This window comes from Triticum urartu, chromosome 7A (genome assembly GCF_056163025.1).
Source record: "Triticum urartu cultivar PI428250 chromosome 7A, HENAU_Tu73, whole genome shotgun sequence".
Classification (NCBI taxonomy): Eukaryota; Viridiplantae; Streptophyta; class Magnoliopsida; order Poales; family Poaceae; genus Triticum; species Triticum urartu.
In genome coordinates this window covers 516,888,908-516,905,277 of record NC_141879.1, presented here as the reverse complement: position 1 = coordinate 516,905,277, position 16,370 = coordinate 516,888,908, and the positions used below count along the sequence as shown (strand labels likewise).

Genomic DNA, 16,370 nt, shown 5'->3' with positions numbered 1-16,370 from the left:
ATTACTTTCCTTGTAAATATAAGCAACTTTTTGGTTTCACCGATGAAATACAAGGAACCGTGGGCCCCGCATGCCCTAGTTGCGACTCGACCATCGACTTGCAACTGGGGGGTGTTTACTCGGTGCCACTTTGCAACTCGACCATGAACTCGCAAGTGGTCTGTTTTGTTGTCTTTCTTTTTTGCCATAATTGCCCCAGTTGCAAGTCTACCATCGACTCGCAACTGTGAGGGACCGAATGCCCCCGTTGGAACTCGACCCCCGACCCGCTACTTCGGACGGGGGGGTGTTTACTTGATGCCACTTGCAACTAGACCATCGACTCACAACTGGTCAATTTTTTGTCTTCTTGTTTGCCATGGTTGCCCTAATTGCAACTCTAGCATCGACTCGCAACTGCGAGGGCCCGAATGCCCCAGTTGCCACTCGACCATCGACTCGCAACTCGGGGCGGTGTTTACTCGGTGCCACTTGCAACTCGACCTTGGACTCGCAACTGGTTTGTTTGTTATCATAATTGCCCCAGTTGCAAGTCCACCATCGACTCGCAACTATGACGGACCGAATGCCCTAGTTGCAACTCGACCCCAGACCCTCAACTCGGGGGGGGGGGGTGTTTACTTGGTGCCACTTGCAACTAGACCATCGACTCGCAACTAGTTTTTTTTTTCTTCTTTTTTGCCATGATTGCCCCAATTGCAAGTCCACCATCGACTCGCAACTGCGAGGGGCCTGAATGCCCCAGTTGCAACTCGACCATCGACTCGCAACTCGGGGCGGTGTTTACTCGATGCTACTTGCAAGTCGACCTTGGACTCGCAACCGGGGTCGGCGGAGGGCTGTCGGCGCCGATGAAATCGGTTCCTTTTTTATTTTTTTATTATGTTAGGTTTTTTGTTGTTGTAGTTGCAACCACTCCAACCCGAGCGCATTCGCAACTCAACACACCCAAGCGCAACCGGACGTCGGGGAGGGGGTTGTCGGTGCCGATGAAATCGGTTCCATTTTTCGATAGGGTTTATTGTTGTAGTTGCAACCGCCCCATCCCGAGTGCAATCGCAACTCAACACACACAAGCGCAACTGCAAGCCATATAATGTGACCGCAACCAGGGTTGGCGGTTGGATGTTTTTTTAGCATCACATAGATGGGTTTTCTATCATTTCCCCTCACGGTGGGTACATACAAGCAATTTTTTCATTTTGGCTAATTTTTTGTGTTTTTTTTGGAACGCACGACCCAACTCCAGCATTTCCCACATGAAAATACATAATGTTCTTGAATAACACTCCAAGGTGCACACTGCATTGTTTTTTTTTCCTATATATATATATATGTGTGTGTGTGTGTGTGTGTACACACACACACAATATATATACATATATATATGGGCCAATTCCAGTTCTGCCCCTAACTCGAACCCACTACTTAGTTTTGCCCCTAATTTTCAGGTATGCTCAGTTTTGCCCCTCCGCCGTTAGTGTCACTTATAGAAATGCCCTTTTGCGCCGTTACCGTCCGGTCGAAGTACTTTGACCATCCAGAAAAAAATAGCAAAAAAAATCAAAAAAATATGAAATTTGGTGGGATCGAAGATAGTCATGTCCGCAAGGCGCGTGCACATTTTTGTGTTGGTTGGACACTCTGGGAGCTCGTGGCAAAGGAAAACAAAAATAATTTATGCCTATGAACAGTAAATTCGAAAAAAATAGCAAAAAAGTTCAAAAAAATTTGAATTTATTTGGCGTCAAAGAGGCTTGAGTGCACAAAGTGCTTGCAAGTTTTGGTGATCAAATGATGTACGGGGCGCTCTAGAGAAAAAAAACAAAATAGTGCATTTTTTCAAAGTTTTTTTGAGCTAAAATTTGTTTTTTTTCTCCACGAGCTCCTACAATGTCCAAACACAACAAAAACGTGCACACATCTTGCGCACCTGAATATCTTGAGTCCCACGAAATTTCATATTTTTTTGATTTTTTTTCTATTTTTTTTTGAATTTACTGCTCGCATGTGTACAAAATTTATGTTTTCCTTTGACACGAGCTCCCGGAGTGTCCGAACGGCATGAAAATGTGCACGCGCCTTGCGGACATGACTATCTTCGATCCCACCAAATTTCATATTTTTTTGATTTTTTTTTCTATTTTTTCAGGACGGTCAAAGACCTTTGACCGGACGGTAACGGCAGAGAAGGACATTTCTATAAGTGAAACTAACGGCGGAGGGGCAAAACTGAGCATACCTAAAAATTAGGGGCAAAACTGAGTAGTGGGTTCGAGTTAAGGGCATAGATGTAAATGTCCCTATATATATATATAGACACACACACACACACTTGATCCCAGTTTCGCACTGTTGAACGCTTATAGTTGTATCTTCGTCGGTCATACATAATGTTTTCAAAAAAATATCACTCCAATGTCTTAGCTTTTCATCTTATATCATTTTATTTTGGTTTACTCTTTGTTTCCATTTTAAAATTTATTTACGATATTTTTTTTAGCCTTGAATGAAAAATCAACTATAAAGGCCTTGGCTTAGAGAACAAAAATATTAAGCAAAACTATTTTAATTTGTGATCTCGGAGCTTTAATTATTCAATGTTTCCTATTTTTTGTTAGTGACACACACATGCAAATGTTCATGTGTTTGTTGATGGTGCATGAAACTCGTCGGCTTGTGGCCAGCACATTTGCCTTGACGTTGTGCAGCCCGAGTAAATTGACAGGAAGGACAAGTGAAAGGGAAGACAAGGCCAGCCCAAAAAAATAAAAAAAAATAAAAAAGACAAGCAGGCCGGACATGGAAACGAACTGGACCTTGACATGCAGTGTGACGTCAGGTGACATCAGGTGACTGAGACATAACTATGTCTCAGTCAGCTGAGTTCCAAACGATCCCTTCTTTATATATTCCACTTCATGTGGATTTTGGTGATGAATAAATTGGTTTCACCCCTAAAAAAAAACATCTATTCTCTGTACTACTTCTACATATATTCTTACCTACAAATGCTATGGTTTCACTATCATTTGCTAATGCTATGGTTTACAAATATGGCGTGACAGGGATGTGATGCTTCTGTTCTCCTGGACGCAACTCCCTTCTCCCGCAGCGAGAAGAATATGGAGCCGAGCGCCTCCCTCACCGGCTACGCCGTCATTGACGACATCAACTCCGCGCGCTCGAGCACGACTGCCCGGCCACCGTCTCCTGCGCCGACGTCATCGCCCACGCATCCCGCGACGCCGTCGCCCTGCTCGGAGGACCCACCTGGAGCGTGCCCCTCGGCCGCAAGGACTCGCGCTTCGCCGCCCACCCGGAATCCACCAAGAACGGCCTCCCCAGCCCGCACGACGACCTCGGCGAGCTCGTCACCATGTTTTCAAGGCTCAACCTGGACGCCCGTGACATGACAGCGCTCTCCGGTGCCCACACCGTCGGGATGGCCAGCTGTGACACCTACAGGGACCGTGTCTACGGCACCGACAGTGATGAGGAGATCGACCCATACTTCGCACAGACCACGCAGCAGACGTGCCAGGGTCTTTCTGGTAAGGCGCCATTTGACGTGCAGACGCCGATGAGGTTCGACAACGCTTACTACAAGAACCTTATCGCACGGCGCGGTCTCCTTTCCTCTGACCAGACTCTCTACGGCGGTGGGGGTCTGCAAGACAATCTCGTGGAGATGTACAGCACCGACGGTGAGGCGTTCGCGAGGGACTTCGCCAAGGCCATGGTGAAGATGGGAAACGTGCCTCCGCCGCAGGAAATACCCGTGGAGGTGAGGCTCAAGTGCTCTATGGCAAATAACTATTGATTGCTTGATGCCTTGATCCCAAGTGCATCATGCAACCCGGCCTGATCATATTGGATTCAATTATTAAATGTACAGAATGTAACAGTACTAGTGTTAGGAATAAACCGTGTGTGTGCGGATGTGCGTCGCGTGTGTGTGCGCGTTCCTGTCCGTGGTCACTAGCGTATGTGTGCGCGTGTGTTTGGGTCGAGTCTAGCCGGTTTGTGGCGATTGTATGGCGATCGAGATAGCGTGCAGCAGGTGCAACAGGAGGAACCTGGCGCCCAGGTCGGGCGGACGAGCAAGCCGGGCTCACGATCGATGGAAGACCGGATCACTAGGAGGCTCCGTTAGCGCTGCGTTTCTGTTAGCTACAAACCTGACTGTGATCTGAGTTTGGTAGAGAGTCCAGTTTGTTATACGTAGGTTGTTAGCCTAGATACGATCTGGTGTGTCCAACTTTATATAACAGGAGAAAGAGGGCGTTCGGCGTCGTGGCGTACGTTGCCAGAAACATGCGAGTCCCTGTTTGTTTTCATCTATCTCCGTCCTTGAAAACCAGTTCGAGCTAGCTAGGGTTAGACCCCAACAATTGGTATCAGAGCCTCGTTTGTTCCTGTGCTCGTGGCCATGGCGATCGTCCCGCACGGCGCAGGGGGTAGCACGGTTTCGATGCCGATGCCGATGCTCACACCGGACAACTACACGGTGTGGGCAATCAAGGCCGAAGCCATCCTCGACGCCCAGAACCTCTGGGAAGCGGTGTCGCCGGCCGGCGACGCGGCGGTCGACGTCGGGAAGAACAAGACGGCGAGCGCGGTGCTGTTCGGTGCGCTCTCCGAAGACGTGTTGATGCAGGTATCAACGAAGAAGACGGCGGCTGAGGTGTGGGCCAGCTTGAAGACGAGGTTCGTCGGCGCCGATCGGGTCCAGGCGGCACGGCTCTCCACTCTCCGTGGCGAGTTTGACAACCTGCGCATGGAGGATGGGGAGGCGCTGGACGCGTACGCCGGCAAGATCGGCGGCATGGCAGCAAGGTATGCTGGCCACGGCTCGATGCTCGACGACGCTGCCATGGTGAAAAAACTGCTCGACACGGTGCCCGATCGGTTGTATGCCGCGGTGGCCGGGATCGAGCAGTTCTGCGACGTGGACACGATGGCGTTCGAGGAGGCGTTGAGAAGGCTCAAGGCGTTTGACGAACGCTTACGTCGGCGCACACAGGACAATGGCGGACGAGGCGGCGATCAGCTGATGTTCACAGCGGCCCAGTGGGAGGCACGGCAACGTCAGCGCGGCGGCGGCCTCGACCACGATGACGGTGCGAGCAGCGTGGCCTCGGGCACGAGACGGCGGCGCGGGAAGTGCTACAACTGTGGCGTTCGTGGCCACTTCTCCCGTGACTGCCGGCAGCCGAAGAAGGCGAAGGCGCTCCTCGCCGACGTCGACGAAGAACCTGGTGTGACGCCCCCGATTTAATCGTACACTAATCATACACGCAAACGTGTACGATCAAGATCAGGGACTCACGGGAAGATATCACAACACAACTCTACAAATAAAATAAGTCATACAAGCATCATATTGCAAGCCAGGGGCCTCGAGGGCTCGAATACAAGAGTTCGATCATAGACGAGTCAGCGGAAGAAACAATATCTGAATACAGACATAAGTTAAACAAGTTTGCCTTAAGAAGGCTAGCACAAACTGGGATACAGATCGAAAGAGGCGTAGGCCTCCTGCCTGGGATCCTCCTAACTACTCATGGTCGTCGTCAGCGGGCATCACGTAGTAGTAGGCACCTCCGGTGTAGTAGGAGTCGTCGTCAAAGGTGGCGTCTGGCTCCTGGACTCCAACATCTGGTTGCGACAACCAGGTAGAAGGGATAGGGGGAAAAGAGGGAGAAAGCAACCGTGAGTACTCATCCAAAGTACTCGCAAGCAAGGAGCTATACTACATATGTATGCATTGGTATCAAATGGAATAAGGGTATCATATGTGGATTGAACTGCAGAAAGCTGGAATAAGGGAAGGATAGCTAGTCCTTTCGAAGACTACGCTTCTGGCAGCCTCCGTCTTGCAGCATGTAGAAGAGATTAGACTGAAGTCCTCCAAGTAGCATCGCATAGCATAATCCTAACCGATGATCCTCCCCTCGTCGCCCTGTGAGAGAGCGATCGCCGGTTGTATCTGGCACTTGGAAGGGTGTGTTTTATTAAGTATCCGGTTCTAGTTGTCATAAGGTCAAGGTACAACTCCAAGTCGTCCTGTTACCGAAGATCACGGCTATTCGAATAGATTAACTTCCCTGCAGGGGTGCACCACATTCCCCAACACGCTTGATCCCATTTGGCCGGACACACTTTCCTGGGTCATGCCCGGCCTCGGAAGATCAACACGTCGCAGCCCCACCTAGACCAACAGAGAGGTCAGCACGCCGGTCTAAACCTAAGCGCCCAGGGGTCTGGGCCCATCGCCCTTAGCACACCTGCACGTTGCGTGGGCGGCCGGAAGCAGACCTAGCCTAGTAGGCGTTCCAGTCCAATCCAGCGCGCGCCACTCCGTTGCTGACGTCACGAAGGCTTCAGCTGATACCACGACGTCGAGTGCCCATAACTGTCCCCGCGTAGATGGTTAGTGCGTATAGGCCAGTAGCCAGACTCAGATCAAATACTAAGATCTCGTTAAACGTGTTAAGTATCTGCGAACGCCGACCAGGGCCAGGCCCACCTCTCTCCTAGGTGGTCTCAACCTGCCCTGTCGCTCCGCCTCAAAGTAACAGTCAGGGGCCGTCGGGAACCCAGGCCCACCTCTACCGGGATGGAGCCACCTGCCCCTTCAGCCTCCATCTCCGAACAGTATCACAGGTAAGATAACTGTGTAAAGTATATTGTATATGCCCGTGGTCACCTCCCGAAGTGATCACGGCCCAGTAGTATAGCATGGCAGACGGACAAGAGTGTAGGGCCACTGATGGAACACTAGCATCCTATACTAAGCAGTAGGATAGCAGGTAATGGTAACAACAGTAGTAGCAAGGATAGGCTATGCATCAGGATAGGAATAACGGAAAACAGTAACATGCTACACTACTCTAATGCAAGCTGTATAGAGAAGAGTAGGCGATATCTGGTGATCAAAGGGGGGGCTTGCCTGGTTGCTCTGGCAAGAGAGAGGGGTCGTCAACACCGTAGTCGATTGGGGGTACCGGCAGCGATCTCGGGGTCTACCGGAAAGAAGTAACGGAGGGGGAACACAATAAATAATAGAGCAAACAAAGCAACACAAAGCATAACATGGCAATGCGCGGTGCTAGGGGTGATCTAACGTGGTACTAAGTGATACCGACAAAGGGGAGAAACATCCGGAAAAGTATCCCCGGTGTTTCACATTTTCGGGCAGATGAACCGGAAGAGGAAAGTTGCGTGTTCGCTATGCTAGGGATGCATGGCGGACGAACGGGCTGCGTATTCGGATTCGCCTCGTCGTTCTGAGCAACTTTCCTGTACAAAGTATTTTCATCCGACTTATGGTTTATTTTATATGACTTTATTTATGAAGTTTTAAACATTTCTGAAGTCCTGGAATTAAATTTAATCCAAATAAAAAAATGGCTATGGGTACACAGGAGTGTACCCAGGAATGTGTGCGTGTGCATGACATGTGGGGCTGGAGGGCTCAGTTGACCCAGTCAAGTTTGACTGGTCCACTGATGAATAGTGACAATGGGGCCCAATTGTCATTGTCTTAGTTTAACAGATTAATTAATCTAGCTTAATTAGAGGTGGGAGCCACACATCATAGACAACAACTAAACTATTCTAGTTAATTAGATTAATTAGCCTGGGTCCACTTCTAATAGCCTTAGACTAATTAACACCTAATTTAGCCTAAACTAATTAGACCTACTAATTGGGTCGGCCATTGGCAGCGGCACACCCAGGCCTTGGCTGTGCTTGCCATGGCTAGCATGCACGAGGCACAAGCCACGGCGGCCATGGCCAACAGCGGCAGCAGCACAAGGAAAGCAGTAGCAGCGGCCGTGAGCAGCAGCAAACGGAGCAGCAGTGCAGCGACAGCAGTAGCAAGCAGAGCAGAGTAGCGGTATGAGCAGCAACACATTGCAAGGAGCAGCAGGGGCGCGCTACATGGCCGCAGCCGATGGCCGGCGAGCAGCGGCAGGCAGAGGCGAGGCCAGGGCAGGCGCGCTTCAGCAGCAGTACGCCGCCGCAGGAGACGGTGGTTAAGCAGCAGCAGCTCACGCACGCGCTTACACCAGTACGCGTACGCGTACACGCGACGCGGGCTTGGATGTGCTCGGGGAAGGCAAACGGTGACCGAATCGAGGCGGAGGAAGGGGGATCCGGAGGAGGGCTCACCGGGGAGAACGTAGGAGAGCTCGGGGAAGGTCGGGGAGGCGCCGGTGGTGGAGATCGACGGCGTCGTCCGACGGCCGTGGCGGAAGAAGAAGAGACGTGCGTCGTCGATGATGCTCCCAAGCCTCAATCTGGTGGTGCAGACGATGAAGTAGACGACGGAGAACCTATGGACATGGCAAGGTAGCGATGGGGAGTCGGTGGTCGCGGGATCGACGAAGGCACGGTGACGAACAAGCTCGGGATCGAGGGGATCAAGTGTGGGGAAGGGGAGGATTGAGCTAGGGTTGTCCAGGGCGTCCGGGGTGTCGCCCTTATACTCCAAGGAGACCGGGTGATGGCCGGCACCTGGCCGGGGCGCCATGGATGGCCTCTACGTCCTCTGATTGTCTGATGAACAGAGAAAGGGGGTGAGGGGAAGTTGGGCTGGGCCTGATCCACTAATGCACTAGGGCCCAAAACAAATAGTCCTACTTTGGCTATTTTCCTTTTTCTATTCCGTTTTCTTTTATTTCTAAAACGGTTATAGTTTTCTAAAATACACAAATGGTTCCTAAATTAGTATTACTATATTTACTACTGCCACATCAACTTTGGTAACTAAATAAAATAGTTTTGTAATTATTTATTATTTAAAGGTATTTAAATAATAGTTTTTACTATTGCTTTATTATCATTTGAATATTTAAACATTTTATTAAAGTGTGGTTTCTCCATTATAATTACCTATGCATTATTTGGATCACTCAGAACATTTTAGTTTTAACATTTGAAAACTTTTATTGTTTGCTTTATTTTGAATTTGAATTTGAATGGGTTTCGAACTAACACGAGATTAGTAATAGTAATCGAGGTGACGTGGCATCGTTAGTGCGGGATTACTGTAGCTTGATTACCCGGGCGTCACAATTCTCCTCCACTACAAGAAATCTCGTCCCGAGATTTAGGAGGGGAGTAAGGGGGAGAGATTGGTTACGAAATTCTAACGGATCTTCTCGGTGTGGTTGCTCTTCTCGAAGAAGTTGACCGCTTCCGTTGATGTCGTCCTTCCTTAGCTTCGAGTTATGAGGATAAGTCATCAGCCTTTCTTGGTGAACTCCATCGTACTTAAAAATAGGTAACGGGGCAGATCGGCAACGACAGAATGCTATAAGGGTAATAATCTGGGATTAACCCATGAATGAGCCTATGAATACCTCTCGAGTTGAACAAATAAAACATCTCGAGAGTAAAGTTCGAATGTACAATAAGAAGTTTCAAGTAGCCAGTCAATCGTTCAATGCCTAGTTAGAAGGTGAAATAGCTTCAGGGCAACGAGGATAGGTATTGCGCCTCATACCAGATTAGATCACTAGACAGGTGGTCCGTGAATTACTTACGAAGTCAAGCGCGAGGAACAAGCTTGAGAACATGTGGTGTACAGGAGAGTCAGGTTTCGATCTTGTGGAACTGTGGGTTATGGGCCCACCATGTGTGTTAAAAGCAGGAAGGACGGTGATGTTTTGCACGATCATGTAAGCAAGGCATGTCAGGGGATAGCCTGTCAGCTATGTCAGCAACAACATCGATACCAGGGGCGAGGGACGAAGAGAACCATTTTCCTGCTCGTTGAACGAGGCGGGCCAATAGGCAAGGTTCTCGTCCATCGATGGCTACCGAAATGTCATCAACAATAGTAACAGGGTCTTGCTGACAGAATTGTACACCGAGGTGTTTACATAAGGAGGAGAATATTGCCGCTTAGATCATATAGATCACAAGACGCGTTAAACCAAACAATGGAAAGGAAAATACGATTATCAGATCTAAACAGGACAATGGAACACATATTTCAAGGGTATATCCTCCCAAGGACAAGCAGAGCATGATATCCATGACCGGATAGAAAGTAGAAAACTCTTTAGGTACGGGAGAGAATTTTCATGCCATTATCCATACAACAGTGTTTGGATAATTGAGCAGGAAACATTTAGCATTGGGCTTCAAATGTTCCTGTTGAAAATCGGAGTACCATAGACATGCCTCAGATAGCATTGACATGGTCAACAGGTGAAGATCAGACTTTGGAAACAAAAAGGATCCATCAGGAACAACTTATAGAATAAGTCTTACAATTTCCTCACGGAAGAATGGCCAATATTGCTAAAAGGAAGAATTATAACAATAGGTCCTCCGGCCAGGTGTGCTGGCATGACATCACCTTACCAGGTCATATGAGGATCAATGTTATAAATCTTGAAAGTATGTTCCAACCATCATATCTGACCGAGATTCAGATCTGATCGGTGTTAGGAAACCTCAGACTCAAGATGCCTGAGAAGAAAAGGTGCAAGACAAATTGACGAGACGACATTGTAAGATTCTCGGGAATTGAACTGTGGAAGCAAGTTCCGAATCATGAGTTCATTATTAAATCAAGGATAGAATGAGGAGGTGGCTGATGGAATCAGCGACAATTCATCAAGATTAACAAAAGATGGATTTCCACAATTAAGTGAACAAGGAGATAACATTTGTCAGATCAAATGATATAAGGAAGTATGCTCACGGGAAACATACACAATTAAACATTGGTTGATAGGTGCGCCCAAAATATGGGTTCGGTTGCACGACCAATGTCAGAATGGTGATTCAATAATCAATAGTCTAAGAACGAACGGCCGACCATTAACTTCAAAGCAATAGGGTTGCTAGAAGTGCAGAATCCAAACAACACCGTTCACTTGTTGGTACCCCGGTTGGAATCAACGCGAGGACCAAGAAAGAATGGTGATGATGAGAAGTATCACTATACCAAGAATTCTTAAGAGGTGGTGAAATTATCACAACATTCTTGACATAAAAGATGGTAATACTCCAAGGTAAAGGAGAACAAATGCTGGATAGCAAGGATCTCCAAGTATAACTCAAAACATGAACACGTTTGTGTTGGAGAGAAGTCAATAAGGTGGTCGATGATAACACAGATCATCGAGGGCAAGGATGGTATTTCTCATAATGAACTCAATTGACATCCTGGAAGAGTTCAGAATGTCGATGATGATCACGACACAATTGTTGAGAGATTCCATGCAAATGTAATCGGTCGGCGATGACATCAAGCCAAAGGAATGATGAAGCGAAAGGTTATTGAACCCAAGGGTATGACACAAACTCGAAACCAAGCTCGTTGTTTAAGGAAAAATGGTATGATGAGGAAGATCGTCATAAGCTTAGCTCATCGTCGAAAGTTGTGCTCCGGGAATAAGGACCAGGTAGCACAGTTAAAATCATCACAGTAATGATATAGCCAAATAGGGTAGGTAGGACGTGATCGGGTACAAACTCGTAAGCAAAGAAGATTTATAATAGTTGTTGAACCGTAGTGTGGACTCGGTTCAGTTATCGGTCTTTGAGTGTTTAATAACTCAGAGCCCGTGAAAAATTGGAATCAGTGAGAATGTAGTACTCGATGAAGAACTCATAAGAGGTTATGTAGTACTTGATATTATCGAGGTACCATGGTGTAATACTCGATGGAAGATCAAAGTAAAGGTTGGACTGGTGTATTGATCTACAGAAGACAAGTGCTTAAACTTGCCCGAGAAATGGGATCAGAGAAGAACATGGTCGGAACCACGATTGCAGAAGGCCAGATCCCAGATATAAGATGAACTTCTACCAAGGGAATAATTAATTAAAGAGAAGCTTTAATGGTAAGATCTACATCAAGTCCATGGGCATGAACACAAAGTTCAAGGTCGACTCCCACTTCTTCAATGCATAACCTTTCATTCATTGCTCTAGGTAAAAATGATTTTTGTGTCAAAACCTACCCGGTGAATTACCAGAGGAGTATGACCCGTGAAAACTTTCGGGTTCACACAGATTAAGGAAGACATAGGTTCAACCCATCGGGGCTTCTTAGAACATATACCATGAACTTCAGGAGTAAATAACACAAGCTCGATAGTAGAGCATGCTTGAGAAAGCAGAGGATACAATTTACCAAAGGCATTATGTATCCGAGGAAAGGCTCACAAGCTTATAGAATATGAAGGAATCTGTCGAATAAAATCCAACAAAGGATCTGGTGGTCCACAAGGGGTCTGATGTGAGCATCGGTACTCAACCCGAGGAAGAAGGAATACAAGGAGATCAGTTTATGGAAACAACTGACTAACTCAAAGTTCAAATGCAAAGGAATTATCAATTCCAAGACAAGGGATCAGAAGCAATGCTCTGATTAGGGATGGATAAGTTGAATAGCCTTAGGGGTACAATCGACAGCAATCTGATTGGTCGAGATCCAGCTCATGTTTTAAAATAACGTCTGAGCCGGAAAGATAACTTAAAAGGATCAACTGATGATTGCGTGCATTCGCACTCATGTTGAATCAATAGGATCAAAAAGACGATGCCTGAGGGTACTAACGAATATTGCCAGACATATGGAAAGCATCCACAATGCAAGTAGACAAGTATTGTAGAGCAATAAGCTACTAAGGATTTTTGGAGGATCGAATAGTATTTCGAAGACCATTGTGAAACACATGAACAACTGGGGGATGAGCGGATACTCGATAAGTGCGAGAATTATCCGTAGGGGTATTCGGGTGACAAAGAACAGCAAGGCAGTGAGCTCAAAGGATTATCAAAACAACGACGAGTATTTCGAGGTATCTTGTAATAACAAGACCAACTGGGAATAAAGAACGACAGGTGTAAGTATTTATCCATAGGGATTTTTCGGTGATAGGGAATTGCAAAAGCAACAGGCACAAGGTCTCAAGAAAATATCGGAGAGTATTGTCAGAATCTTCTGTTGAAGCAGTCGATCATCCGTAATGAAAGGTTTCTCCGGCAGGAAGTGGTAACGATAGAGTTAGATTTTAGCAAAATCATTTAACCCGAATAGAAGAGTGATCAGTGTCCCAAAGTATAGACAAGGAGTAAAAGATCTGAATACCACCCAAATGGCGACATGGGCTCGTAAGGCACACAACCATGTTAGTAAAATTTTTGTAATGTCTACACTCGACTTTGGCCAAGGAGTGTGGAAGGGGGATTCCTACAGGCAGTCGGCTCTGATACCAACTTGTGACGCCCCCGATTTAATCATACACTAATCATACACGCAAACGTGTACGATCAAGATCAGGGACTCACGGGAAGATATCACAACACAACTCTACAAATAAAATAAGTCATACAAGCATCATATTACAAGCCAGGGGCCTCGAGGGCTCGAATACAAGAGCTCGATCATAGACGAGTCAGCGGAAGCAACAATATCTGAGTACAGACATAAGTTAAACAAGTTTGCCTTAAGAAGGCTAGCACAAACTGGGATACAGATCGAAAGAGGCGCAGGCCTCCTGCCTGGGATCCTCCTAACTACTCCTGGTCATCGTCAGCGGGCATCACGTAGTAGTAGGCACCTCCGGTGTAGTAGGAGTCGTCGTCGAAGGTGGCGTCTGGCTCCTGGACTCCAACATCTGGTTGCGACAACCAGGTAGAAGGGATAGGGGGAAAAGAGGGAGAAAGCAACCGTGAGTACTCATCCAAAGTACTCGCAAGCAAGGAGCTATACTACATATGTATGCATTGGTATCAAATGGAATAAGGGTATCATATGTGGACTGAACTGCAGAAAGCCAGAATAAGGGGAGGATAGCTAGTCCTTTCGAAGACTACGCTTCTGGCAGCCTCCGTCTTGCAGCATGTAGAAGAGATTAGACTGAAGTCCTCCAAGTAGCATTGCATAGCATAATCCTAACCGATGATCCTCCCCTCGTCGCCCTATGAGAGAGCGATCACCGGTTATATCTGGCACTTGGAAGGGTGTGTTTTATTAAGTATCTGGTTCTAGTTGTCATAAGGTCAAGGTACAACTTCAAGTCGTCCTGTTACCGGAGATCACGGCTATTCGAATAGATTAACTTCCCTGCAGGGGTGCACCACATTCCCCAACACGCTTGATCCCATTTGGCCGGACACACTTTCCTGGGTCATGCCCGGCCTCGGAAGATCAACACGTCGCAGCCCCACCTAGACCAACAGAGAGGTCAGCACGCCGGTCTAAACCTAAGCGCCCAGGGGTCTGGGCCCATCGCCCTTAGCACACCTGCACGTTGCGTGGGCGGCCGGAAGCAGACCTAGCCTAGTAGGCGTTCCAGTCCAATCCAGCGTGCGCCGCTCCGCTGCTGACGTCACGAAGGCTTCAGCTAATACCACAACGTCGAGTGCCCATAACTGTCCCCACGTAGATGGTTAGTGCGTATAGGCCAGTAGCCAGACTCAGATCAAATACCAAGATCTCGTTAAACGTGTTAAGTATCTGTGAACGCCGACCAGGGCCAGGCCCACCTCTCTCCTAGGTGGTCTCAACCTGCCCTGTCGCTCCGCCTCAAAGTAACAGTCGGGGGCCGTTGGGAACCCAGGCCCACCTCTACCGGGATGGAGCCACCTGCCCCTTCAGCCCCCATCTCCGAACAGTATCACAGGTAAGATAACTGTGTAAAGTATATTGTATATGCCCATGGTCACCTCCCGAAGTGATCACGGCCCACTAGTATAGCATGGCAGACGGACAAGAGTGTAGGGCCACTGATGGAACACTAGCATCCTATACTAAGCAGTAGGATAGCAGGTAATGGTAACAACAGTAGTAGCAAGGATAGGCTATGCATCAGGATAGGAATAACGGAAAACAGTAACATGCTACACTAATCTAATGCAAGCTATATAGAGAAGAGTAGGCGATATCTGGTGATCAAAGGGGGGGCTTGCCTGGTTGCTCTGGCAAGAGAGAGGGGTCGTCAACACCGTAGTCGATTGGGGGTACCGGCAGCGATCTCGGGGTCTACCGGAAAGAAGTAACGGAGGGGGAACACAATAAATAACAGAGCAAACAAAGCAACACAAAGCATAACATGGCAATGCGCGGTGCTAGGGGTGATCTAACGTGGTACTAAGTGATACCGACAAAGGGGAGAAACATCCGGAAAAGTATCCCCGGTGTTTCACATTTTCGGGCAGATGAACCGGAAGAGGAAAGTTGCGTGTTCGCTATGCTAGGGATGCATGGCGGACGAACGGGCTGCGTATTCGGATTCGCCTCGTCGTTCTGAGCAACTTTCCTGTACAAAGTATTTTCATCCGACTTATGGTTTATTTTATATGACTTTATTTATGAAGTTTTAAACATTTCTGAAGTCCTGGAATTAAATTTAATCCAAATAAAAAAATGGCTATGGGTACACAGGAGTGTACCCAGGAATGTGTGCGTGTGCATGACATGTGGGGCTGGAGGGCTCAGTTGACCCAGTCAAGTTTGACTGGTCCACTGATGAATAGTGATAATGGGGCCCAATTGTCATTGTCTTAGTTTAACAGATTAATTAATCTAGCTTAATTAGAGGTGGGAGCCACACATCATAGACAACAACTAAACTATTCTAGTTAATTAGATTAATTAGCCTGGGTCCACTTCAAATAGCCTTAGACTAATTAACACCTAATTTAGCCTAAACTAATTAGACCTACTAATTGGGTCGGCCATTGGCAGCGGCACACCCGGGCCTTGGCTGTGCTTGCCATGGCTAGCACGCACGAGGCACAAGCCATGGCGGCCATGGCCAACAGCGGCAGCAGCACAAGGAAAGCAGTAGCAGCGGCCGTGAGCAGCAGCAAACGGAGCAGCAGTGCAGCGGCAGGAGTAGCAAGCAGAGCAGAGTAGCGGTATGAGCAGCAACGCATCGCAAGGAGCAGCAGGGGCGCGCTACATGGCCGCGGCCGATGGCCGGCGAGTAGCGGCAGGCAGAGGCGAGGCCAGGGCAGGCGCGCTTCAGCAGCAGTACGCCGCCGCAGGAGACGGTGGTTAAGCAGCAGCAGCTCACGCACGCGCTTACACCAGTACGCGTACGCGTACACGCGACGCGGGCTTGGATGTGCTCGGGGAAGGCAAACAGTGACCGAATCGAGGCGGAGGAAGGGGGATCCGGAGGAGGGCTCACCGGGGAGAACGTAGGCGAGCTCGGGGAAGGTCGGGGAGGCGCCGGTGGTGGAGATCGACGGCGTCGTCCGACGGCCGTGGCGGAAGAAGAAGAGACGTGCGTCGTCGATGATGCTCCCAAGCCTCAATCTGGTGGTGCAGACGATGAAGTAGACGACGAAGAACCTCATGGACATGGCAAGGTAGTGATGGGGAG

General features: G+C 48.3%; 2 pseudogenes; both read left to right on the top strand.

The window, feature by feature from the left end:
• The first annotated feature begins 3,181 nt into the window (after window positions 1-3,181).
• Window positions 3,182-3,844, top strand: LOC125525512 (peroxidase 22.3 pseudogene; annotated as a pseudogene).
• Window positions 3,845-4,432: 588 nt separating this feature from the next.
• On the top strand, window positions 4,433-5,205 carry LOC147960215 (uncharacterized; annotated as a pseudogene).
• Window positions 5,206-16,370: the final 11,165 nt, after the last annotated feature.